The 25,239-nt window shown below is 40.7% G+C and overlaps 1 long non-coding RNA gene across 1 annotated transcript; it reads right to left on the bottom strand.

Moving 5' to 3' along the window:
- Positions 1-4,705: 4,705 nt before the first annotated feature.
- On the bottom strand, positions 4,706-25,003 carry LOC139038462 (uncharacterized). Its single transcript, XR_011491463.1, has 3 exons — positions 11,469-25,003; positions 11,064-11,388; positions 4,706-7,850 (listed from the first exon to the last, which is right to left on the bottom strand). It is a non-coding gene; the product is annotated as an uncharacterized lncRNA (long non-coding RNA).
- Between the last annotated feature and the right edge of the window lie 236 nt (positions 25,004-25,239).

Genomic DNA, 25,239 nt, shown 5'->3' with positions numbered 1-25,239 from the left:
TTCTCCACACCCTCTCCAGCATTTATTGCTTGTAGACTTTTAGATAGCAGCCATCCTGACTGGAGTGTAATGGTACCTCATTGTGGTTTTGATTTGCATTTCTCTGATAATGAGTGATGTTGAGCATCTTTTCATGTGTTTGTTAGCTATCTGTATGTGTTCTTTGGAGAAATGTCTGTTTAGTTCTTTGGCCCATTTTTTGATTGGGTCATTTATTTTTCTGGAATTGAGCTGCAGGAGTTGCTTGTATATTTTTGAGATTAATCCTTTGTCTGTTGCTTCATTTGCTATTATTTTCTCCCAATCTGAGGGCTGTCTTTTCACCTTGCTTACAGTTTCCTTTGTTGTGCAAAAGCTTTTAAGTTTCATTAGGTCCCATTTGTTTATTTTTTCTTTTATTTCCAATATTCTGGGAGGTGGGTCATAGAGGATCCTGCTGTGATTTATGTCAGAGCGTGTTTTGCCTATGTTCTCCTCTAGGAGTTTTCCATATCTAGCCTTCATGTGTGTGTGCGCTCAGTTGCTCAGTTATGTCTGACTCTTTGCAATCCCTATGTACTGTAGCCCACCAGGCTCCTCTGTCCATGGGATTTCCCAGGCAAGAATACTGGAGTGGGTGGTCATTTCCTCCTCTGAGGAATCTTCCTGACCCAGGGATCGAATCCACATCTCCAGCATTTCCTGCATTGGCAGGAGGATTCTTTACCACTGAGCCACCTGGGAAGCCACTGGAACTTTAATGGTTATCAACAATTGAGTATTTCTGTTTCACCTGCAATCCTTCCACTGTTGTTGCTGTTATTGTTTTTCTAGATGTCTTATTATACCACCATAAATGCTTCAAGGTATGTCACTAACAAATAAGGACATTTTCTGTCATAACCATAATATCATTATCAAACCCAATAAAATTCATAACAAATCCTGTCATTTAGGATATACTATATATATATATATATATATAGGTATACTATATATATATCCTATATATATATATATATATATATAGGTATACTATATATATATCTATATATATATATATATATATAGGTATACTATATATATATAGCCTATATATATATATAGGTATACTATATAAATATATCCTATATATACCCAATCTATATTCACCCCTTGTCTCAAAGATATCTTCTTATGGTTGTTTCTTGGATTCAGGAATCCCCTGCATGTGGTTAATATTCCTTAAGTCTTTTTAAATCTGTAACAGGTTTGTGCCAGCCACGGAGGAGCACCGCCCAGATCCCCTCAAGGAGCAGCTTCAGCCCAGCTGCAGAGCTTGACGTTGATGCCACAGCCCCTTCACCCAAGGTCACACCCTTCCCCAAGCAGCCCACCTTCAAGGGTAGGTAGAAAGCCCAGCTTCTTGACCTGACACGGGACAGACAACTCCAGGGCCGACGTTTGCTCCAGAGAGTCCCAGGCATTGTCCAAGACTCTGCCAGGCCTGTGTCACATGGGTTCTTTCTTGCTGCCCCCTACGTCCCAGCCTCTTTCTTCTACAGGTGTGGATCCTTTTTAATCACCTTGCGCCCAGACTGTGTGGCAGCATCTGGTCCTAGAGAACGCAATGTGCATGGCTCTCCTCCCTTTCCACACCATCAACTAGTGGGAGAAACTAGGGCTGACTTGACGTGTTAAAATACTGTTTACTAGACTTACTGTGGTGGTCATTTTGCAATATATGCAACTATTGAATCAGTGTGTTGTACACCTGAAACTAATATAATGTTATATGTCAATTATATAAATAAGAAAGTAACTCTTTTCAGCATCCACACATTTGTTTTTTTCCAGAATGGAAATGATAAGCCAAAGGTTCTCATTTTCAATAAAAGAAACTTCCAATCAACTGAAATAAAAAGAAATCAAAATGAATACAGTGTACGTTAACACTTCTATTCCATTTTCTTAAAAAAGCTAAACTATTTCATCTACATTTCTACTAAATTGCTGACGTTACCAAAATAAGTCACAAAGTAAAAAGGTCTAGATGTCTATTAAAGCTATTTTAGTATAAATTATAATATGTTCATCAATCTCTTTCTTACCCCTAATAGAGCAAGGGCCAACTTGAGCAACCACAGGCTGTAGGGAAACTGCAGGTATTATAATTCCTAGAAAAACAAAAAACCCTCCTAGAACACTTGGTCATATCCATGAAAACTGGCTGACCCAAAGCAGTCTCAGCTCCCTGTTCCCCTGGAAAAATGAAAAAGCCTCTTTTCCCCCAGAATCTCATTTGACTCACCTGTAAATTAGATACAACACTCTCAACTTCACAGTACTGTTGTGAAGACTGATGAGATAATGTGCAAGAAAGCGCCTTTTTACACTGTTACATGCCAGCAGCTACAAACCCTTGCCTACACACATACACACACACACACACACACACACACACACACACACACACACACACACGTTGCAAATCTCCTGATTCACTTTTTGTTGGGAAGCAGCAGCTGGACCTGTGAATATGCCACCCTCCTCCTCCCACCTTCAGGGTCTCTGATCTTTGACTCAGGCATGCATGTCGTGTTTAGGTCCTTGACAAACATACAAGGAAGGCTCAGGTGAGAAGCAACAAGAACTCACACGGGTTCAGTTCTTGCTTGTGCTTGTGGGGTTTGGCCCTCCCACACTCTCCCCATCTTTCCATCTATCTTCAATTCCTGACTGCCTGCCCCCTAGTCTGCAAGCTCCCGAATCAGACAGACCAACGACAACAGCCTTACAGAGACCACACGACTAGTTCCCCTGATTGGACAGGGCCGCGTCTCTGTCTACCTCTGCTAGTGGTTCTGCTCCTCCGGCTGGACTGGGTCTGATGGGGCCACACTCTCACCTCCAGACTCATGCTTGCTCCCCACCTTTCTCAACACAGCTTCACCCCCTTCCAGCACCTCCCAGGGCTTCCCATACATTTAAGCTTTTCCAGTTTCAAAACAACTTTGTCAAAAGCCATAAAGCCGAAAGGGTTTTTCACAGGTTTAAAAGAAAAATCTCTTCATGTAGATGGCCATTTCACAGTGTAATGTCAGCATGTACCAAATCCTTTTCAAAATGAGGATATCTGCCACTTCAACCTGCTCCACTTTTAGAACTTATTTGAAAGATATACCTTGGATGTATGGAAAGGATTAGCATGTCAGTTTAATTCATGAAATATTGAGAAAATATTAAAAGAAATACTAAAATTCTATTTTAACCATATGGTGAATTATTATGCATCCATTAAAAGTAGTCATGGGGAATTCCCTGGGGGTCCAGTGGTTAGGACTCCACACTTTCACTGCCAAGGGGCCAGGTCCAATCCCTGACCAGAGAACTAAGATCCTGCAAGCCATGCAGTGAGGAAAAAAAAAAAAAATAGTCATAGAAAAATAAATGGCAAGAGCAGACTTTTCACAGAAGAGGAAACATTCATGGCCTACAAGCTCATTTCATTAGGACTGACAAAAAAAGTAAACCAAGATTTCAACAAGATGTGATTCTATACCTACGAGTTTAGCAAAATTCAGAAGTTTAACGAGATCAAGCTGTGGATCAATAGCTGGTAAGGTGTAAAATAGCACAACCACTTTGGAAATTGTTTGGCATCATCTTGACAAGTTGAACCCTCACATACCTTCCAACCCAGTAAATGCATTTCTGACTCCCCATCCCAGAGAAATGTTTTCACTTGGCACTTGTATACCAGAGGCATATATAAGATCAGAGCAGTGTCTGTAACAACAACAAAAAAAAAAAAACTAGAAACAAGCCAAGTGGCCACCAACAGGAAAATAAATCAGTAACTTGTGCATATCCACACAATGCAATGTGATATGGCAGAGAAAATGAACCAGTGCTATACATATTGTGGATAAATAATAAGAAGCATTATGTTGAGAGGTAAGTGACAGAAGGCTATGTGCCATTCACACAGTGCACAAAACAAGAGAAGACAAACAATAGGGCTTTTAAACAGATACAGGTGCAAGTGTGTGCTAAGTCACCTCAGTTGTGTCTGACTCTTTGCGACCCCATGGACTGTAGCTCTCCAGGCTTCTCTCTGCATGGAATTCTCCAGGCAAAAATACTGGAGTGGGTTGTCATGACCTTCTCCAGGGGTTCTTCCCGACCCAGGGATCCAACCCACATCTCTTATGTCTCCTACTTTGGCAGACGGTTCTTTACCACTAGCACCACCCAGGGAAACCCAAACAGATATACATTAGAACTAAAGCCATATTCCATTTAAAATGGTGGGCCTGGGGATGAGAGGTAGGAGATTCGGCTAGGGAAAAATAGATACAACTTTTTGGTAATATCCTAGTTCTTGAATTGGGTAGAGGGTACACAGTAGTCATTATATTGTTATGCTTATGTAACATCTAAGTTACATGTAATCTTTTGAATATATCATTTTTTTCTTATTATAAGACATTCTGGAGTCAAGTGGGTTCACTTTTGAGAGCAGCCAGAGGAGGATTGTTTGATGTGCCATAACCAAAGAGTTAACTCTGTTGGCAATACTGAGAGAAGAAGGCTATTTTGGATGAATTTCCAGTTCCACAGAAACATCTTTATCTGTTTCCTCTAACCTATTTCTGCTTATTTTGTAAGTTTTGCTTCTCAAAAAAAAATTCTTGCCAGGCAATTAATGCCATGTAAGATACTTCCTGCCAAGTGCCCTGTGAGTAATACTTCTGAGCAGCTGAATAGCATCCTAGCATGTGGTAACAAGCCCATGTTCCCAAATCCAACTGCCTAGTCCCAAAGGCCACCCTGCCATGTACCTGAGGGACGTCACTTAGTCTTTCAGTCTCATTTTGTCATCTTTAAAATGAGCATGATAATAAGAGTCTTACCATATTTCGCCAAAGTGAGAATTAAATATTTGTGTAATAAAATGCTTGACAAATGATATTCAGGAAGAAAATTCTCATTTCTGGCAATATGGCACACCAGTACCCAGAACAACACTCCTGATAAAAAGAAATTTTAAAATGTGCTGTATAAAATATGTTAATTTTTTAAATACACCCTTAAACCAACAAGAAAATAAAACAATTTATATCCTGATTTTGGTCTCTAGAACCCTTTCCCATGAAAAGAGATCAGGATTCCTTGGAGAAACATCTGGTTCCAGGGGAACCAGGAAGGATACAAAGGGAAGGAAGGAAACAGGAAAGATACAAAATAAGCTTGTCACATTTTTATAGCGCTTGAAACCAGGAAAACTTTCAAAAATTAATGGAATCATAACAAAAAGACATAGAAGTAAGTCGAAGGGGATCTTAAAGGCCTAATAGTAATAATATAGGAATCAAAAAGAGTAATTATTTTAGTTTAATGGCACACATTGACTATATTAAAACCAAAAATTCCAGTGTATTAAAAAAAGATACAGCTGGAGGGAGGAGGAACTCATTTATCACCATCTAAAGAAGTTATTAAACCAAATTCTTACTGTGAAAATTGGTAAAGGGGAAGAATTAAACATTTACCCTGGTTTTCTAGTATAAAATATATTTCAGGAGATCCAAATGGCTCTATTTTACAGAAAAAAAAAATGCCAGCTAATAAATACAGAAGGAAAAAGAGTACTAACTAAAAATCTTCATTTCACAGCCTCAATGAAATTTTTTATTTTTTTTTTCAACAAATGAATGAATGAACTGCTGACTGATGGAGATTAAAAGCATTAGGAAAAAGGTTGATAAGGAACTAAACAGTTATATAGTGTTAAAGGAATATCACTTAGAGAATTCTCTGGAGATCCTGTGGTTAGGACTCCTTGCTTTCACTGCAGAAGGCCCAGGTTTAATCCCTGGTGGGGGAACTAAGATCCCTCAAGCTGTGCAGTGAACAGAAAGAAAGAAAGGAATATCACATAGACTCTTCTTGGTTAAGGAATGTCACTGTGCACTCAAGAGATCAGCCTGCTGTCCCTCCAACATCCATGTCCCGGATGATATGGATACAAAGCTCACAACAATTCTTCTGACATAAGCAAGCCACAAAATGTTCGCTTCATACCAAGAATAGCTTCCATCTCAAGAACCATTGTCTTCGCTCATTCACAAGAAGGAACTTGTAATCTGTTAAATTTTTATCAGGAGATTGTAGCAATTCAGTTACATCTCCATTTCTAATTCTCATTCTCTTGTCATTTCTACCACACCGGCAGTTACTTCCTCCCCTGAAATCTTGAACCTCTCAAAGTCATCCATGAGGGTGGGAACCAGTTTCTTCCAAACTCCTGTTAATGTTGATATCCTCTTCCCATGAATATTCATGAATATTCTTAATGGTATCTAGAATGGTGAATCCTCTCCAAAAGGATTTCAATTTACTTTGCCCAGATCCACCCACTATCTATTGCAACTATAGCTTTTAAAAAAGCAGAGTTCTTAAATAGGAGTTAAAAGTCAAAAGTACTACTCCATCCATGGGCTGAAGAATGGATGTTTGGTTATGAAAACATGGCATGAAAACATTAACTTCGTTGTACATTCTATTAGAGCTCTTGGGTGACCAGGTGCATTGCCAATATGCAGGAATATTTGGAAAGCAATCTTTTTTTACTGAACATTAGTTCTCAACTGCGGGCTTAAAATATTCAAGTAAACCCATGTTGTATACAGATGCACTCTCACCAAGGCTTGGTTGTTCCATTTATATAGAGTACAGGCAGAGTGATTGAACATAATTCTTAAGGATTATGGATTTTCATAATGGTACATGAGCATTGGTTTCACCTTAAAGTCACCAGTTGCATTAGCTCCTAACAGGAGAATCAGCATGTCCTTTGAAGCTTTGAAGGCAGGCACTGACTTTTCCTCTGTAGCCATGAAAGTCCTACATGACCTCTTCTTCCAGTTTAAGGCTTTTTTTTCACCTATGTTGAAAACCTATGTTGTTTAGTGTGGCCACCTTCGTGAGTTATCCTAGTTAGATCTTTTGGTTAACTTGCTACAGCTTCTACATCAGCACTTGCTGCTTCACCTTGCACTTTGATGTCATAGAGATGGCTTCTTTCCTTAAACCTCATGAACCAGCTTCTGCTATCTTCAAACTTCTTTTGCAGCCTCCTTATCTCATTCACACTTCACAAAAATGAAGAGAGTCAGGTTCTTGCTCTGGATTAGGCTTTGGCTTGGGAGAATGTTGTAGCTGACTTGACCCTCTATCCAGACCGCTCAGACTTTTCTTCATATCAGTAATAAGGCTATTTCACTTTCTTAACATTCGCGTGTTCACTAGAGTAGCACTTTTCATTTCCTTCAAGAACTTTTCTTTTGCATTCACAACTTGACTCGTACAAGAAACACAGCTTTTGGCCTATCGTGGTTTTCAATATGCCTTCCTCACTAAACTTGATCATTTCAAGCTTGTGATATAAAGTGAGAAACGTGCACTGATTCCTTTCACTTGAACACTTAGAGGGCATTGTAGGGTTACTTATAGGTTTGTTTATTTATTTTGGCTGTGCTGGATCTTTGTTGCTACCTGGGCTTTCCTCTAGTTGCAGTGATCAGAGTCTACTCTCTAGTTGCAATGCACTGGCTTCTCATTGCCGTGACTTCTCTTGTTGCAGAACATTGTCTTTAGGGCACTCAGGCTTCAGTAGTGTGGCTCTCCAGCTCCAGGGCGCAGGTTCAATAGCTGCGGTGCACAAGCTTAGTAGCTCTGGGGCATGTGGGATCTTCCGGGACCAGGGATCTAATGCATGTCTCCTGCATTGGCAGGCGGATTCTTCACCACCAAGCCGCCAGGGAAACCCTGTAGGGTTATTAATTGACTTAATTTCAGTGTTATTGTGTCACAGAGAACAGGGAGGCCTGAGGAGAGGGAGAGAGATGGAGGAACAGCTGGTCAGTGGAACAGTCAAAACACACACAACACTTATCATTTAAGTGTGCTGTCTTATATTGCATACTTCATGGTACCCTAAAACAATTCCAATAGTAACATCAAAGACCACTGATCACAGATCACCATAACAAATATAAATCAGGATGAAAAGGTTAGAAATACTGTAAGAATTACCAAAATTCTTACACACACAGTGAACAAAGTCAATTGGAAAACGGCACTAACAGAGGTGCCCAAAGCAGGGTTGCTATAAACCTTCAATTGTTAAAAAAAAAAAAAAAAAAAAAAAAAGCAGTATCTGCAAAGTTCAGTAAAATGAAATGCAAGGACTTCCTTGATGGTCCAGTGGTTAAGAATCTGCCTGCCAGTGTAGAGGACATGGGTTCAATCCCTGGTTCAGGAAGATCCGACATCCCCGTGCACCACAACTACTGAACCTGTACTCACAGTCCACAAGCTGCAACTACTGAAGCCCACATGCCCAGAACCCATGCTCCACAACAAGAGAAGCCACTGCAATGAGAAGCCTGTGCACTCAAAGAAGAGCCCCAGCTTGCTGCAAATGAAGAAAGCCTGTGTGCAGGAAAGAAGACCCAGCATAGGCAAAAACAAATAAATAAAACAAAGTATAATAAAACAATGTATGCCTATATATTTTTATGATGGACTACTATTCATCAAAAAAAAATAAATAAATGAACTCCTGTTACACTCATCATGGATGACTCAAAAACATTATACTAAGCTAAAGAGTACACTCTATATAATTCCATTCATATGAGATCTGGAAAAGGAAAATCTCATTTATAATGACAGAAAACACACCACTGGATTGCCAGACCACTGAAGGACACTAACCAAAAAGAAAACAAGGAACTTTGTGAGGGGGGTGGATAATGGAAATATTTTATATCTTGGTTATAGTATTGGTCACACAAATGCATACATTTAATCAAAACTCCTCAAACTATATACTTGAAATAGATGTATTTTATGTAAATTATTTCTCAATAAAGTTGGTTTAAAAATACTAGCAAACTGAATCTAGCATTGCAAAAAAAATCATTCAAAACAAAACAAGAAAATTCTCAAGACCAAGTTAGTTGTGGTATGCAAGTAAAAATTAGCTTAGTGTTAGTTGAACAATTAATGTCATTTAACATATTAACAAATTAAAGGAGAAAATATATTATTATCTAGAGATAGATCACATTAAAATTTAGCAATCATTCACAGTTTTTTTGGCCACACTGCGTGGCTTGCAGGATCTTGGTTCCCCAATCAGGGACTGAAACCAGGTCCTAGTGGTGAAAGCGCCAAGTCCTGACCACTGGACACCAGAGAATTCCAAACAATCGTTCATAATTTTTTTAAGTTTGGTGACCTAGGACCAAAAGGAAGCATCTTTATCCTGATAAAGTGGATCCACAAAAAACCAACAGGAAGTTTTTAGTTAGTATTAGCCATAAATATACATGTGGGGGCTACCATTTTATAGCTAATGTAATTTGCTCTATAATTCAATAAGTATTGTTGGACCTACCAAATTCCAGATCCAGAGTGCAAGGAAATATAATTTATAGATCCTGACTTCAGGGATATAAAAAAATCTGGTGATGGAGTCTTAAACAAAGTCATTTAAGAAACATCCTTATTTGGAGTGAGATTTAAACATATTCACTTGATTTATATTTTTAAATTAAAGTGTAGTTGACTTACAATATTATATACAATATATTATATATATTCAATTGTTCAACATAGTGATTTGATAGTTTTTACACAACAAAATGACAGCATGAGAAGTCTCATTACCATCTGTCACCACAAAAGTTATCACATTACTGACTATGCTGTACATTACATCCCTGAGACTTATTAAACGTATTCTTTTTTAAAATACATCCAGAAATTTTATTTGATCCTCCCAGAGAAACATGCACAAAAATGAATCAACACATCCACACAAAATTTATTCATTTTAAATGCAAAGCAACATGTGATTAATACCAAATGGTGATGACCAATATTTATTTTGTGCAAGGCAGTAAATGAATCTGAGATACAACAATGAGTTAGGAGGTTTTATTTAATGAAATCATGTCATGCTTCAGGGATTCAGTTTGTCACACAGGAGAGGTAAAATTGTCTCCGTAATTATATTTTATTCTCTACATTTTGTGTTTATCGTTCAAGATTTGTATTATTGAATAGGTTTTCCACAATGCACAGTCTCATGAAAAATTCAGTAGTTCATTAAAAGCTGAGAATTTCCACAGCAAAATTTGATTTAGAATATAAAATATATTATTTATAGAGATTCATAAAATTGTTTTCTCAGAAGAATATTGAGAAGAAGGAAACAGAATCAGTTGATTTTGTCACAAAATGCAGAGAGACTGGCTAAACATGCACCAGCCTCTCATTCCAGAACATGCCCTAAAATGAGTTTAAGGAAATTGTCAGCTGCGGTCAGTTGTGAATAATCACATTGTTATCACTCAGCATCTCTCTCCTTTGAGTCTCTTCTCTGTTGAGAAAAGCATGATCTCCGGGCCCCGAGCATTTTGCATTTATCTTTCCTTCTGGCTTCTGCTCTGCAACACTAGGCTGAAACTGCTCTTTGTAAGATCACCAGTGGGGGCTTCCCTGGTGGCTCAGGGAACCTGAGCTGCAGTGCAGAAGACCTGGGTTCAATCCTGGGCTGGGAAGAGTCGCTGGAGAAGGGAATAGCTACCCACTCCAGTCTTCTTGCCTGGAGAATCCCACGGACAGAGCCTGGAGGGCTGCAGTCCATGGGGTCGCCAGGAGTCAGACACGACTGAGCGAACAGACACACACAGGATCGCCAGCTGCGCCCTAGCTAGCCAGTGGTCTCTCTTCAGCCTAACCTCCGGCTGATTTCATAGCTGGCTCCCCTTTGTTACCCCTTTCCTCACGTAGTGATACCTTCCCAGGTCTCCCTCTGGGTCTTCAAATATTCACCTCAGACTCCTCTCTCCCAGAGGGAATCTCGGGGACCCTGTGGCTTCAGAGACGTTGAACAGTGATGGTTCCCACCCCTAATCCCCAACTTCCTCCTGCTTCTGCTCCAGGAAACGCCACCTCAGTATGCCCCAAACGGAAGGCTCTCTCTCACCAAACCCCTTCCTTCGCCCATGGTTAACACGGCAGCTCACCTGAGTGCCAAGGCTCTGGGCTCGGAATCCACGGTGACATTGCCATCTCCCTCACCACCACCAGATCCAAGGGCTCTCAAGTTCTGCCAGGTGGGCTCCTGTGTGTCCACTAAGTCTGGGCGCTCCTCTTCTGCCACTCTCCCTTTTTCTTTTTATTTACCTACTTATCTGGCTGTACTGGGTCTTGGTTGTGGCACACAGGATCTTTTGTGGCACATGGACACAGGCTCCAGATCGTTCGGGCTCAGGAGTTGCAGCATTGGCCTTGGTTGCTCCACAGCCTGTGGGATGTTAGTTCCCCGACCAGGAATCGAACCCATATCCCCTGCAATGCAAGGCAGATTCTTAACCACTGGACCACCAGGGAAGTCCCCCACTGTTTCCATTAAGCCTCCATCCTCTTACCCAGACTCCTTGCCTAGACTGCAGCTGCTGGTCAGCCTGCCCCCAGCTTCTTGGCTTCAACCTCTTCTGCTTCCAGGGAGATCTTTTAACACAATAATCTGAGTGCCTTCTTGGTGCAATGGTCAGCGCATCAGTCTCATGATGCAATCATCTCTTCTTGTTACTTCCCTGCTTTGCTTGAATCTCTCAGTGCTTCTCTAATGACAACAGGTTAAAGTAGAAATTCCATAGTATAAGATATGAGGTTTAAAAAACCTGGATTCCACCTCTTTTTCAGCTTCGCTTCATGCTTTTGTCTTCCACATGTCACCCCCACATGAAATACAATGCACATCTACCTCTGCCACCCCATTATGCTAGACCACACTGAACTCTGTGATACTCCCCAAAGTCAGCTTTCTCCTTCACGCCTCAAGCGCCCTTCCCTAACATCCAGGGTTGCTAGATTTAGCAAATAAAAACCTAGGCCACCCAGATAGATTTGAATTGTCCTTTGTCTAAGTATTTCACATAAACCATGTTAACAATTTCACCTTTGTACTCACCAATAAAATTCAGGGCTGGAATTCAATGGCAAGAGAATCCCTCTATCACCAAAGCACAGAATGTGGCCTCTTGCTTTCAATATCACAGAAATGCAGAAATGTACACTCAGCTGTGAAGATTATTTTAGTAGCTACTATTATTCAGTGTTTCATCAGTGGTTCATATGGCCTTGTTTATCATCTCAATTTTCCTATAAGATAGGTAATGTTGTCTACCTCATACCAGTCAAAATGGCCATCATTGAAAAGTCTACAAACAAATACTAGAGAGTGTGTGAAGAAAAGGGAATCCTCCTACACCATTGGTGGGAAAGTAAGTTGGGGCACCCACCATGGAAAACAGTATGGAAGTTCTACAGAAAACAGAATTACTGTAAGATCCAGCAATCCCATTCCTGGGCATAAACCTGGAAAAAACTATAACGCAAAAAGATACATGCACCCCTATGTTCACAGCAGCTCTCCTCACAATAGCCAAGACATGGAAATGACCTAAATAACCATCGGCAGATAAATGGATAAAGAAGGTGTGGCACATATATACAATGGAATTCTACTCAGCGATAAAAAAAAGAATAAAATAATGCCATTTGCAGCAACATGGATACAACTAGAGATTATCATACTAAGTGAAGTAAGTCAGAAAGAGAAAGACAAATGGCATGTGATATTGCTTATATGTGGAATCTAAAATGTAGCACAAATGAACTTACCTACAAAACAGAAGCAGACTCATAGACATAGAGAACAGACTTGAGGTTACCAAAGGGGAGAGGGTGAGGGAGATGGATGGACTGAGAGTTTGGGGTTGGTAGAGGCAAACTATTACACTTAGGTGGATAAACAGCAAGGTCCTACTGTATAGCATAGGAAACTATATCCAATCTCCTGGGATAGACCATAATGGAAAAGAATATGAAAAAAGAATGTATATATGTGTATAACTGAGTCACTTTGCTGAACAGCAGAAATTAGCAAACATTGTAAATCAACTATACTTCAATAAAAAATAGAGAAAAAAGATAAATAATGTTACTAAAATTCATTTTATAGACAAGGAAGCTAAGGCATAGACAAGTTACAGAACTTGGCCAAGGTTGTATAGTAAGTGAGGAGCACCAGAATTTAAACCCAAATTGTCTCACAGCAGATCCCATGTGATTAATCTTTCTATTTTGACAGCTACTTCTGTCTGCATAGTGGAGGTGGTTTATGTCTGCCTGGCGGTGATTTACTCATTCAGTTGTGTCCAGCTCTTCCAACTCCATGGACTGTACCCCACCAGGTTCCTCTGTCCATGGGATTTCCCAGGCAAGAATGCTGTAATGGGTTGCCATTTCCTTCTCCATCTGTTGGTATAGTACTTTGCAATTCTCTTTTTTCTTTTCCTTGTGTGATATCTTAGGAAAAGATATAATATGACCAAGACTCATGTACCACTGTACACAAGAAATACAACACTTAAATAAAGCTGAAACCCCCCCCAACTGCATTCCCTTCCCCTAGTAAATATCATGTTCAGATGGTCCTGATCCTCACAATTTGTGTATATGTTGTTTACAAAATATAATATTATTTTATATTTTTAACTTATGGTCATGTGGTATGTATTCATCAGCAATTTGCATCTTTCTCTCCTATTGTATTTTTGGGACTTACCTGTGTTAATACATATAGTCTTATTCACTAATTTTCACTGCTGCATAATTTTTCATTGAATGACTATATCACAACTTATTCGTTCCCTTGTTAATGGATATTGTTGTCAATTCTGGGTGTGTTTTTTTTTCTTGCTTTGGCTTTTATTTTATTCTGTTTGTACAGTTGTTTGGTTGATTCTGTTTGCTTTGGTTTTTATTGACTAGCAACAAAACTATTATAAACTTCTTGCACATAGCTCCTCAGGCAAGAATTTCTCTTTAGTAAGTACTTAAGAAAGGAATTTCTCTTAAGAGTGAGTACATGCATTATTATATTGGAAGTCCTAGCTAACAGGGACTAAGAAAATAAGGGAAATAAGGAAAAGAAAATAGGGGGGAAAAGAGAAAATAGAAAAATAGGGGAAAAAAGAAAATAGAGGGAAATAAGAAAAAGAAAAGCCACGGAAATACAGAGGAAGAAACTAAAATGCCAGTATTTACAGTCAATCTAGCTGACTATATAGAAAATAGAAAATTTATTAAGAGAGTTCAACAAAAATGGCTAGCTTGGTCATATCCAACCCTTTGCCACCCCATAGTCCATGGAATTCTCCAGGCAAGAACACTGGAGTGGGTAGCCAGTCGCTTCTCCGGGGAATCATCCCAACCCAGGGATTGAGCTCAAGTCTCCCACACTGCAGGCAGATTCTTTACCCACTGAGCCACCAGGGAAGCCCAAGAATACTGGAGTGGGTAGCCTATCCCTTCTCCAGGGAATCTTCCCAATCCAGGAATAGAACCAGGGTCTCCTGCATTGCAGGTGGATTCTTTACTAGCTGAGCTACCAGGGAAGCCCAAAATTTAATAAAAGAGTTCAACAAAAATAGCTAGATATTAGCTCAATGTTTTAAAATCTATTATATTATTATACTATAGCCAAAAATAATTAGAAATATAAATTTTAAGAATAAGTAGGAATAAGTTTTACAAAAGATGGGTAGGGCCTTTAGTGAAGAAAATCATAAAAATTACATGATGCATTGTCTAGCTAAATAAATAGATACACTTCCCTAGTTGTTCATTGTTAAAGAACTCACCTGCCAATGCAGGAGATGAGGGTCGATCCCTGAGTTGGGAAGATTCCCTGGAGAAGGAAATGGCAACCCACTCCAGTATTCTTGCCTGGGAATTCCCAGGGACAGAGAGGCCTGGCGGGCTACAGTCCATGGGATTGCAAAGAGTTGGACACCACTTAGCTACTGAGCATGAGCATGAAGTAGATATACAATATTCATAAATAGAAAGACTCAATATTATTAGTTTCCCTCAAAGTAATCTGTAAATTCATTGCAATTCCAATCATATTTGTAAAAGATCTGGGAGAAAATTTGTGCAGTGCATTTATTCAACGAAGAATGGTATATCTGAAGTATATAAAGAATCACACAAAATAGACATAGTGTTGTAGGTAAATTATACTTCAAAATTAAATAAACAAACAAAGTCATTAAAAAAAAAACTGATAAGATCTGTGGTTACCAGAGGGAAGGGGGAGATGCATGAAGGCCATCAAAAGGTACAAACATCCAGGTATAATGCAAACAGGTACTAGGGATGTAATGTACAACATGATGTAGAATTAACACTGCTGCATGTTATCTAAGAAAGCTGCTAAGAGAGTAACTTCTAAGAGTTCTCATCACAAGGGAGAAAAATTTGTATCTATGTGAGATAATGGATGTTTACTAAACTTATTGTGACAATCATTTCACGATGTATGGAAGTCAGATCATTATGCTGCACACCTTAAAAAGTGCTGTATGTCAATTATATCTCAATAAAACTGGGAAATTTTCTAATAAAAAAAAAAGAATCACACAAGACAAATAGAAAAACAAAATCTTAGGAATATAGACAGTATACGTGGTGGTTTAAAATCTGCCCCCAGATTCTGTCCATATTTCCTTCAAAAAGTAGAGGTAATTTCCTTCTCCTTGAGTGTGAGTTGAGTTCTAACAAAAAGAATAAGATGGGGATGAAGGGAGGCTTGTGTGCTATTTCTATGACTAGGCCATAAAAGACATCATGATTTCTCTGTTATCTCTTGGGTTACCTGATTTGGAGGATGCTAACCATTATGTCCACAATAAAGTGTGGAAAATTCTGAAAGAGATGGGAATACCAGACCACCTGACCCACCTCTTGAGAAACCTATATGCAGGTCAAGAAGCAACAGTTAGAACTGGACATGGACCAACAGATTGGTTCCAAATAGGAAAAGGAGTACATCAAGGCTGTATATTGTCACCCTGCTTATTTAACTTATATGCAGAATACATCATGAGAAATTCTGGGCTGGAAGAAGCACAAGCTGGAATCAAGATTGCCGGGAGAAATATGCAGATGACACCACCCTTATGGCAGAAAGTGAAGAGGAACTAAAAAGCCTCTTGATGAAAGTGAAAGAGGAGAGTGAAAAAGTTGGCTTACAGCTTAACATTCAGAAAACTAAGATCATGGCATCTGGTCCCATCACTTCATGGAAAATAGATGGGGAGACAGTGGAAACAGTGTCAGACTTTATTTGGGGGGCTCCAAAATCACTGCAGATGGTGATTGCAGCCATGAAATTAAAAGATGCTTACTCCTTGGAAGGAACGTTATGGCCAACCTAGATAGCATATTAAAAAGCAGAGACATTACTTTGCAAAAAAAAGGTCCATCTATTCAACGCTATGGTTTTTCCAGTGGTCATGTATAGATGTGAGAGTTGGACTGTGAAGAAAGCTGAGTACCGAAGATTTGATGCTTTTGAACTGTGGTGTTGGAGAAGACTCTTGAGAGTCCCCTGGATTGCAAGGAGATCCAACCAGTCCATCCTAAAGGAGATCAGTCCTGGGTGTTCATTGGAAGGACTGATGCTGAAGTTGAAACTCCAATACTTTGGCCACCTCATGCGACGAGTTGACTCATTGGAAAAGACCCTGATGCTGGAGGGATTGGGGGCAGGAGGAGAAGGGGATGACAGAGGATGAGATGGCTGGATGGCATCACTGATTCAATGGACATGAGTTTGAGTAAACTCCAGGAGTTGGTAATGGACAGGGAGGCCTGGCATGCTGCTATTCATGGGGTTGCAAAGAGTCAGACACGACTGAGCGACTGAACTGAACTGAATCACTATGTCATGAGGACACTCAAGCAGCCCTAGGGAATGGTCCATGTGGCAAGGAAGTGAGGCATCCATCCAATAGCATATGAGTGACCCATCTTGAAAGCAGATTCTGCAGCCTCAGTCAAATTTGCAGATGACCACACTCCCAGCTGACATCTTGACTGCAACTTTATGAGAGATCTTGACACAGAAAAACATAGCTAAGCTATGCCCAGAATTCTGACACTCAAAAATTATGAGTTAATAAATTTTTGCTCTCTTAAGCTGCTGTATCTAGTAGTAACGAGTTATGTAGTAATAGATAACTAGTACATGAAGTTATATAGTAACAGCATAGTGACTACAAACCCAAACACCAAGTCAAACTGTCTAGATTCAAATTCTGGCTTAACTGCTGACTAATTATGTGACTATGGGAAGTGACTAGCCATCTAACTGCCTCAGTTTACTCATCTATAAAGTGGAGATAATGCCAGCATGCCACACAGGACCACTGTGAGGATTAAGTGAGTTAACATAATAAAGCAACTGGAAGAAATCTGGCACACAGGAAGCATTCAAGAAGTGTTAGCTGCTGGTATCAATTTACAAAAGAGTAAATCTGAATGTAAATTGCATAACCAACCTCATTAGGAAAACAAAGTAAAATCACCATGAGACTTCCTTGTTCTGCATAGAGTTAGCAAAAAGCAAAAAACTCAGCCTGAATGATGGTAATTGGGCATCTTCACTATAGGATAATTTACCAAGATGTCTGTCTCTGCTGTGAGCACATTTTTTGTGAGCACGTTATACTTCAATTCAAAATTTTAAATTAATAAATAACACAACACACACACAAAGCCAGTACTCTCCCTCACTCTACTCTTACCCCCAGAAATGCTCTGCTAACTTTGGCGAATATTGGCAAAGATGCGGAACACAAGAACTCTCACATCTTGCTGGTGGAAGTAGAAATTGGTATAGCTATTTGGCAATTTGGCAATACTAGCAAAGCTGAAAATTCACAAGTAAGGTTTTACCTGAGTGATAGGATACAGACTTTCACTATCCGTTTTTCTGTATCTTCTTTAAACTTTCATTCCTGTCAAGATGTCAAAGTGGGGGATACGGAAAGTATTCAACCCAGCCGTAAAATTCTGTGACCTGGACCCATTTATATTCTTAAAAAGCCTAACATAACAGAGAGGAATGGTTATTCTGCTGCCAGCCTCCAGGACAGCATGTAAAACATGCCTGGCATGCTGAACACTTTGTTATGGGCCTCTGAAAAGGAGAATTCCTAGATAAAACAGTAATCAGGGCTTTTTAAAAAAGCAGAAGGACTCAATACCTGAAAAGAAATTAAGAATGAGTTATACTAGGGGCAAGAAAGAGAGTAGAAAAAGAGGTTGTCTTAAAACTAATCCAGTATTTAAAAATTTTTTTTAATTGTGGTGAAACATATAAAATTAACCTTTCTAACAGTTTCTTAAGTGTACAGTTCAATGCCAGTAATTATATTCACAACATTGTGCAACCATCACTACTATCTATTTCCAAAACTATCCGTCACCCCAAACAGAAACTCTTAAACATTAACCATTAAATAATAACTCTTCCTCACTTCTCCCCACAGCCTCTAGTAACCTCTGTTCTACACTCTGTATCTGTGAATTTAATTACTCTAGGTACCTCACATAAGTGGAATCATGCATTATTTGTCCTTTTGTGTCCAGCTTATTTCACTTAGCACATTATTTTTAATTTTCACCCATGTGTTCAAAGGCACAGCTCAGAATTCCTCTTTACGATTGAATACTATTTCATCTATGAAGTAAAGTTGCTCAGTCATGTGCGACTCTTTGCAATCCAATGGACTGTAGCTTACCAGGCTCCTCCTTCCATGTGATTTTCTAGGCAAGAGTACTGGAGTGGCTTGCCATTTCCTTCTCCAGGGGATCTTCCCAACCCAGGGATTGAATCTGGGTCTCCCACGTTGCAGGCAGACACTTTACCCTCTGAGCCACCAGGGAAGCCCAGAAGGTCACATTTTGTTTATTCTAGTGAGAACCTACTGTATAACACAGAGAGCTTAGCTCAATGTTCATCTATCAATAGACACTTGGGATGTTTACATCTTTGGACTATCATGAAAAATGGTGTGATATACATTGGTGGACAAGTATCTGTTTGAGTCACCTGAAGTAAAGTTGGTCATGAGTTCCATCTAAGGGTGGATGTTGAAGACAGGGGTGAGTCTATGAGGTGCTCAGGGGTCAAGGATGGACTCAACTTTATTCATTCAGTTGGTCAGTCTTGCAACAACTCTTTATCAGACACCACAATGCAAGAAACTGAGGTTCAAAAGTGGGGGAAATAAAACACTGTTCCCTCCTCTCAAAGACCTTGTTCTCTAGGTACTAAACAAGAAAAGATGGTCTAAGAGTGAAAAGTAGAATAATTAGTGATGCTGAGCATCTTTTCATGTGACTCAGCCACCTGTATGCCTTTTTTGGAGAAAGGTCAATTTAGGTCTTCTGCCAATTTTTTGATTGGGTTGTCCTATTTTAATATTGAGCTACATGAGCTGTTTGTATATTTGAGAGATCACTACTCTGTCAGACACTACCTTGTGTAAAGCAGGTAACTAGTGGGAACCCGTGGTATAGCGCAGGGAGCTCAGCTCAGGGCTCTGTGATGACCCAGATGGGTGGGGTGGGTGGCAGGGAGGTTCGAGTCTTTGTGACGCTATGGACTGTAGCCCGCCAGGCTCCTCTGTCCAGGGGATTTTCCAGGCAAGAATACTGGAGTTGGTTGCCATTTCCTTCTCCCAGGGATTTTCCCGACCCAGGGATTGAACCCACATCTCTGATGTCTCCTGCGTGGGCAGGCGGGTTCTTTACCACTAGTGCCACCTGGGAAGTGCCAAGAGGGAGGGTATATATATATATACATATAGCTGATTCATGGTACAGCATAAACTAACACAGCACCGTGAAACAATTATACCCCAATTTTTAAAAAGGAGTGAAAAGTATTTTTGTGATATAACAACCAAATTGAGGCTCAGGATGTCCGGGGGTAGTAATTTTAAGCCGAGACCTGAAGGCTGAGAAAACTCCCAAGAGAAGCAGGTGAATGTGAAAGTTGTGTCCGACTCTTTGCAATCCCATGGCCTGTAGCCCGGTTCCTCTGTCCATGGAATTCTCCAGGCAAGAATACTAGAGTGAGTTGGCATGCCCTCCTCCAGGGGATCTTCCTGACCCAGGCATCTGTTATGTCTCCTGGGTTGGCAGGCGGGTTCTTTACCACTAGTGCCATCTGAAAATCAGAGAGGGGTAACATAATGTTTCAGACAACAGGACAATAGGAATGGGAATTATTCACACCGTACAGCAGGCAACAGGAATACCTTGTGGGAACCGGAAGGTAGAGAGAGCATGGTTCTTCAGAAGAACGTCCAAAGGCTCACCATGACTGAACTCTGAGAACAAAGAGCAGTGGTGGCAAAGATTCCAGAAACAGTAGATGCAGATCAAAATTTGCGGCTTAGGTGAATGGAAAAGCACTGAAGGACTTAAAGGTAGAAGGACGAGAATCTAATCTCTAAAGCAGAGATGACTGTGAAGGCTGAGTACCAGAGGAAGACGTGGCTGCGTATCTGGCTTGTGCAAGCAGGTCACAATGATCTAATTCCCCATTGTCAGGATTAGCCTTGCCGTGGACGGGTGACCAAGTTCTGGCCAGAGAGACACAAGGCAAAGTCTCATAGGGGAGTTTCTGGGAAAGAGTTCCTTCCACGGGGCGAAACAAAGACATGTTCCTGTCGGAATTCATTCCTTGAAACCCATCATGAAGAACACTGGAAAAGCCCAAATCAAGAGACATGGGAACAACTGACCTATATGCAGGGATCATCTGGCAACAAGCGTGAAGAGGAAAGCTAACGTGCTAAGGAAGGTGAAATGGAAAGATGGAAATCTTCTGTGTTCCTAACAACTGTGTTTTGCTATTGAATTAACGAATCCTAAGATCTAACTTCAATCAGAATTTACACGGTTTAATGTTTAAGCCAGTCCCAAACTTTTCTATTTCATAGTACATATTAAAAAGTGATGTTCATATGACACACTTGGGTAAGCAGATGAGGATGCTCGTGGCTAGAGATAACTGTCTCCAGGGTCTCCAGGCCACCCCAGGCTGTCACCTCGTTGCCCCAAGGACTAATTGGGTCACTATTTCAGAGCATCTGGAACACACTTGCTGTACACTATTGTGCTAGGCACACTGGTTGGCAAATACTGTCTTAAGCCACTATTAGCTGGGCTTTTTATTCCTTGCAGCTCAAAGCATGCCATTATCTGGCTGAAAAATTCTAAGCATTATCCTCTTAGCAACCCAACTTAAAAACTCAAGAGTCATCCTGCACTCATTCCTGTCCTTCACTCTCACTTCCCTTATGTTTTTTGTCCAGGTGCCTCCTTGAAATCTCCACCTTCTGCCCCTCACTTCACCCTTGCTGCTATGGCCTTCATCTAGGTTACTGCAAGACTCAGCTGTCCCCCCTCTAATCTCAATGCCCTTTCATCCATTCTAACATGGCCAATGACTGCTCTAAAATACAGGTTACAACTCTCCTTTAAATCATTGCTTGGGTCCCATCAGTCTCAGTCTTATGTCATGTTCATTTGTGATGAGGGCCACAGATAATTTGTTAAGAGGGAGAATACTAAAGTATGGTGATGACTTGCTATTTAACATAACTTAGAATGTATTCCAATCTGTCCCAGTGACGGTATTTGTTTTACTTTCTGACATGCTCTCCTGAGTTACTAGAAGAGCACTGAGAATTTCTGCAGAAACTGTTTACCCTCCCAACACCCACACGGGAAGAAGGGGTGGAAGTTAGGTGAATAGAATGATTTTAACCTTGAAAAATAGGAACACTTTCTGTGGGATATGAGTGAAAGAGAAACAGGATGGATAAATATCCAAAGATTTGAAGAAAGAATCAGAAACATCTAAATTTAGGAAGGCTTAATCTTTTCAGGAAAAAAAAAGGTCTTTGTTGGGTCAAGAGAAGAAATATTGGATATCTTGTTTGACCTCCAATCTTCTCTACCTCCTCTGATCCTGGGATGCTGAATAGTGTGAACTCAGTCAGCAGTACTCTTGTCTCCACGTAGGGATGGGATCAGCCAATGACAGACCTTGACAGGAGATGAAGGGATGGAGTAGATTGAAGGTGGTTATGTTTCCCCCAGCTCCCTCCCTGCCTGGTACCATGTGCTGGCTATATACCTGTACCCGAGGCCACATATGTTGCCAGGCCTCCTCTCCATGTAACTACCCTCCCGATGTTCCAGTAACCATTCCCGTGGTTGTATCTTCAGGATTAAGGTGGTAATAGCTCTCCTACTCTCACTACCTCCGACATACTGCACTGTCCCCCATTGGTTTCTTAAATCTTGCACACGGCTTTATGAAAATCCTCTTGTTAAACTCTCAGAGTTGGTTTGAGAGTATTATCTGTTTCTTGCTGGGTCCACCAGTGATTTTGAGTCACATAATGGGGTTTGGGTCATGCTGGAGGGGAATGGAAAGTTTTGAAATGGTCATAATAAAGAGTCTTACAGGAATCTGCTAAGCAAGCCTGTGAATGCTTGACACACAAGCCTCCATGCTCTCCTATCTTTGGGGAAGGAAAATATTTAAGAAACCAGTGGTTTGCTGACTGAAATACTCAATTACCAATAAAATTAAGTTGTATAATTATTAATCAATACTATGAGTCACATATGATTATATATGAGTGACCACCAAATGAGCAATAGTTTTCACTGTACGCCTACTGAAGTTAGCTGTGTTGACACACTTTTCTCTGATTTTGTTTCCTCATCCATAAGTAGATAATCTCTAAGGTTCCTTTTAGATTTCAGAATTCTGTGATGATATGATGACAGCATTGAACCTGGCTGCTGCTGCTGTGGCTAAGTCGCTTCAGTCGTGGCCAACTCTGTGCGACCCCATTGATGGCAGCCCACCAGGCTCCCCCATCCCTGGGATTCTCCAGGCAAGAGTACTGGAGTGGGGTACCATTGCCTTCTCCAATTGAACCTGGAAATAGAAGAAAACAAGGGAGATGAAAAAGAAGTGGAGGTGGCAAGGAGGAACCAAGAGCATATTCCTCTTGTATATCCATGAATCTGCTGGCAGCCAACCCCAACCCTGAATAGTTTCTCTCCTCTAAATGTTGATAGCACATGACCTGTATCACAAAATTTCGCACCCCATCACATGATTTTATGCCACTGTCTCATCTCTAAACAGTATAGACATCAGTTTACCCTTGCCTCTGTGCCACCCCAGGCTTCCCTGGTATCTCATCTGGTAAAGAATATGCCTGCAACACAGGAGACCCTGGTTCGATTCCTGGGTCAGGAAGATCCACTGGAGAAGGGATAGGCTACCCACTCCAATATTTCTGGGCTTCCTTGGTGGCTCAGATGGTAAAGAATCTGCCTGAAATATGGGAGACCTGGTTTGATCCCTGGATAGGGAAGATCCCCTAGAGAAGGGGACGGCTACCCACTCCAGTATTGTGGCCTGGAGAATCCCCATGTTCAGAGGAGCCTGGCAGGCTACAGTCCATGGGCTCCCAAAGAGTTGGACATGACTGACCAACTTTCACTTTCACTTTTCACTATGCCTCCACACTCAGTCACAAGCTCATCAACAGTAGAGACTACATAATATAATTCCATATCCAGTGCTCCCAAAGCCCAATATATTTTTGCAGATATTCAATATATGTTTAATGAGCTGAAATGATGAATACACACTGACTGATTTCCATGTATTTCTGCCAAGAACCTTTCCCACACACTTCCGTCTTCATTTGATTTTTGTTTTCATTGTAATGTTTTTATAGGAGAAAAAAGTAGGTGGAATTTGGGGGCTTAAATGATTTTCTCCCAATTTGTAAATATTTATATTTACAAAACTAGTACATTAGCTAGGATAAGCTAGGAGGTGGTTACAGGTGTGTGTGTACATATGCTCAGTCATGTCCAACTCTTTCTGACCCCACGAACTGTAGCCTGCTGGGCTCCTCTGTCCATGGGATTCTCCAGGCAAGAATACTGGAGTGGGTCGCCATTTCCTCCTCCAGGGGACCTTCCTGACCAAGGGATCGAACCCACATTTCCTGCATTCTTTACCACTGCACCACTTGGAAAGCCTAAGAGGTAGCTACAAGTAAACTCAAAATTCCAGTGGCTTAACACAGAGGAACCCATAGCTCGAGTAACACACATTTATTCCCTCACAGTTCTGTGAGTTAGGAGACCAGTGGGCTCAGCAACTTCCCTTCTCTGGGTCTCTCAAGGCCAAAATCAAGCTGTCAACCAGCCTGAGCTCTCACCTGCAAGCTCTGGGGGAAATTCACTCCCAGGTTTATTCAGAACCCCGCTTCCTTCCTAGCTGTCAGCCAGCATCACCTTTTAGACTCCTGGGGGCCTCTCTCCAGTTCTTGAGCATGGCCCCCTACCTCTCAGGGTCAGCAATAGTGCAGAAACCCTTCTCAGGTTTGGGGTCCCTCTGACTCCCTGTTCTGCTGCTACTGTTCTGCCTCCAGCCAGAGGAAGTCCTCTGCTTTAGGGGCTTCTGTGGTTAGATTGGACCCCACTTGGACAAACCAGGATAATTTTCCCTATTTTAAGATCTGTCACCTGGATTAGAACTGCAAAGTCCTTTTTGCCATGTGACATAACTTACTCACACACTCCAGGCATGAGAGTGTGGACAAAAACCAACATGGTGTGGTTTATACATGTGCCACACACTGTTTTGGCGTTTTACATACATCAACTGATTTGATCATCACAAAAACCAGAGGATGTGGCACTTTGAATATCATAACCATCTTGAAGGTGGGGACTAAGGCAAAAAAGGTTAAATAACTTGCCTAAGGTGACACAGCTTGTCGGTGGCACTAGTGAGTCTAAAACACCAGCGAACCTGACTCCCAAGGCTGTACTCTTTACCTGAAACCACATTCTCCCTATAAGGGATATATAAATGTATCCTCTCTTGGTGTCTACATCCATGAACATGTGTTGTCACAAAATGCCAGAGGACCACATGGATGGTTCAGATATCTAGAATCATCCTGGGCTCAGCCAGTCTCCTGACTGGCTTTTCTTGGTATATTCAACAAAATTATATTTTTCCTAAAATTCTTCTTAATACAGTAATTGTTTAACTAAAACTATTGTACATCAAACTTGCATTTACAAATAACCAATTTGCCCAGAATGGCATTTATTAAAAAGGTAAATAAGGTAATTAATCGTTTGTGCTTGCTGCATGCTAAGTCACTTCAGTCGTATCTGGCTCTTTGTGAGCCTATGGACTGTAGCCCACCAGGC

This window comes from Odocoileus virginianus, chromosome 15, assembly GCF_023699985.2.
Source record: "Odocoileus virginianus isolate 20LAN1187 ecotype Illinois chromosome 15, Ovbor_1.2, whole genome shotgun sequence".
NCBI classification, from domain to species: Eukaryota; Metazoa; Chordata; class Mammalia; order Artiodactyla; family Cervidae; genus Odocoileus; species Odocoileus virginianus.
This window is presented reverse-complemented; position numbering and strand designations above follow the sequence as displayed.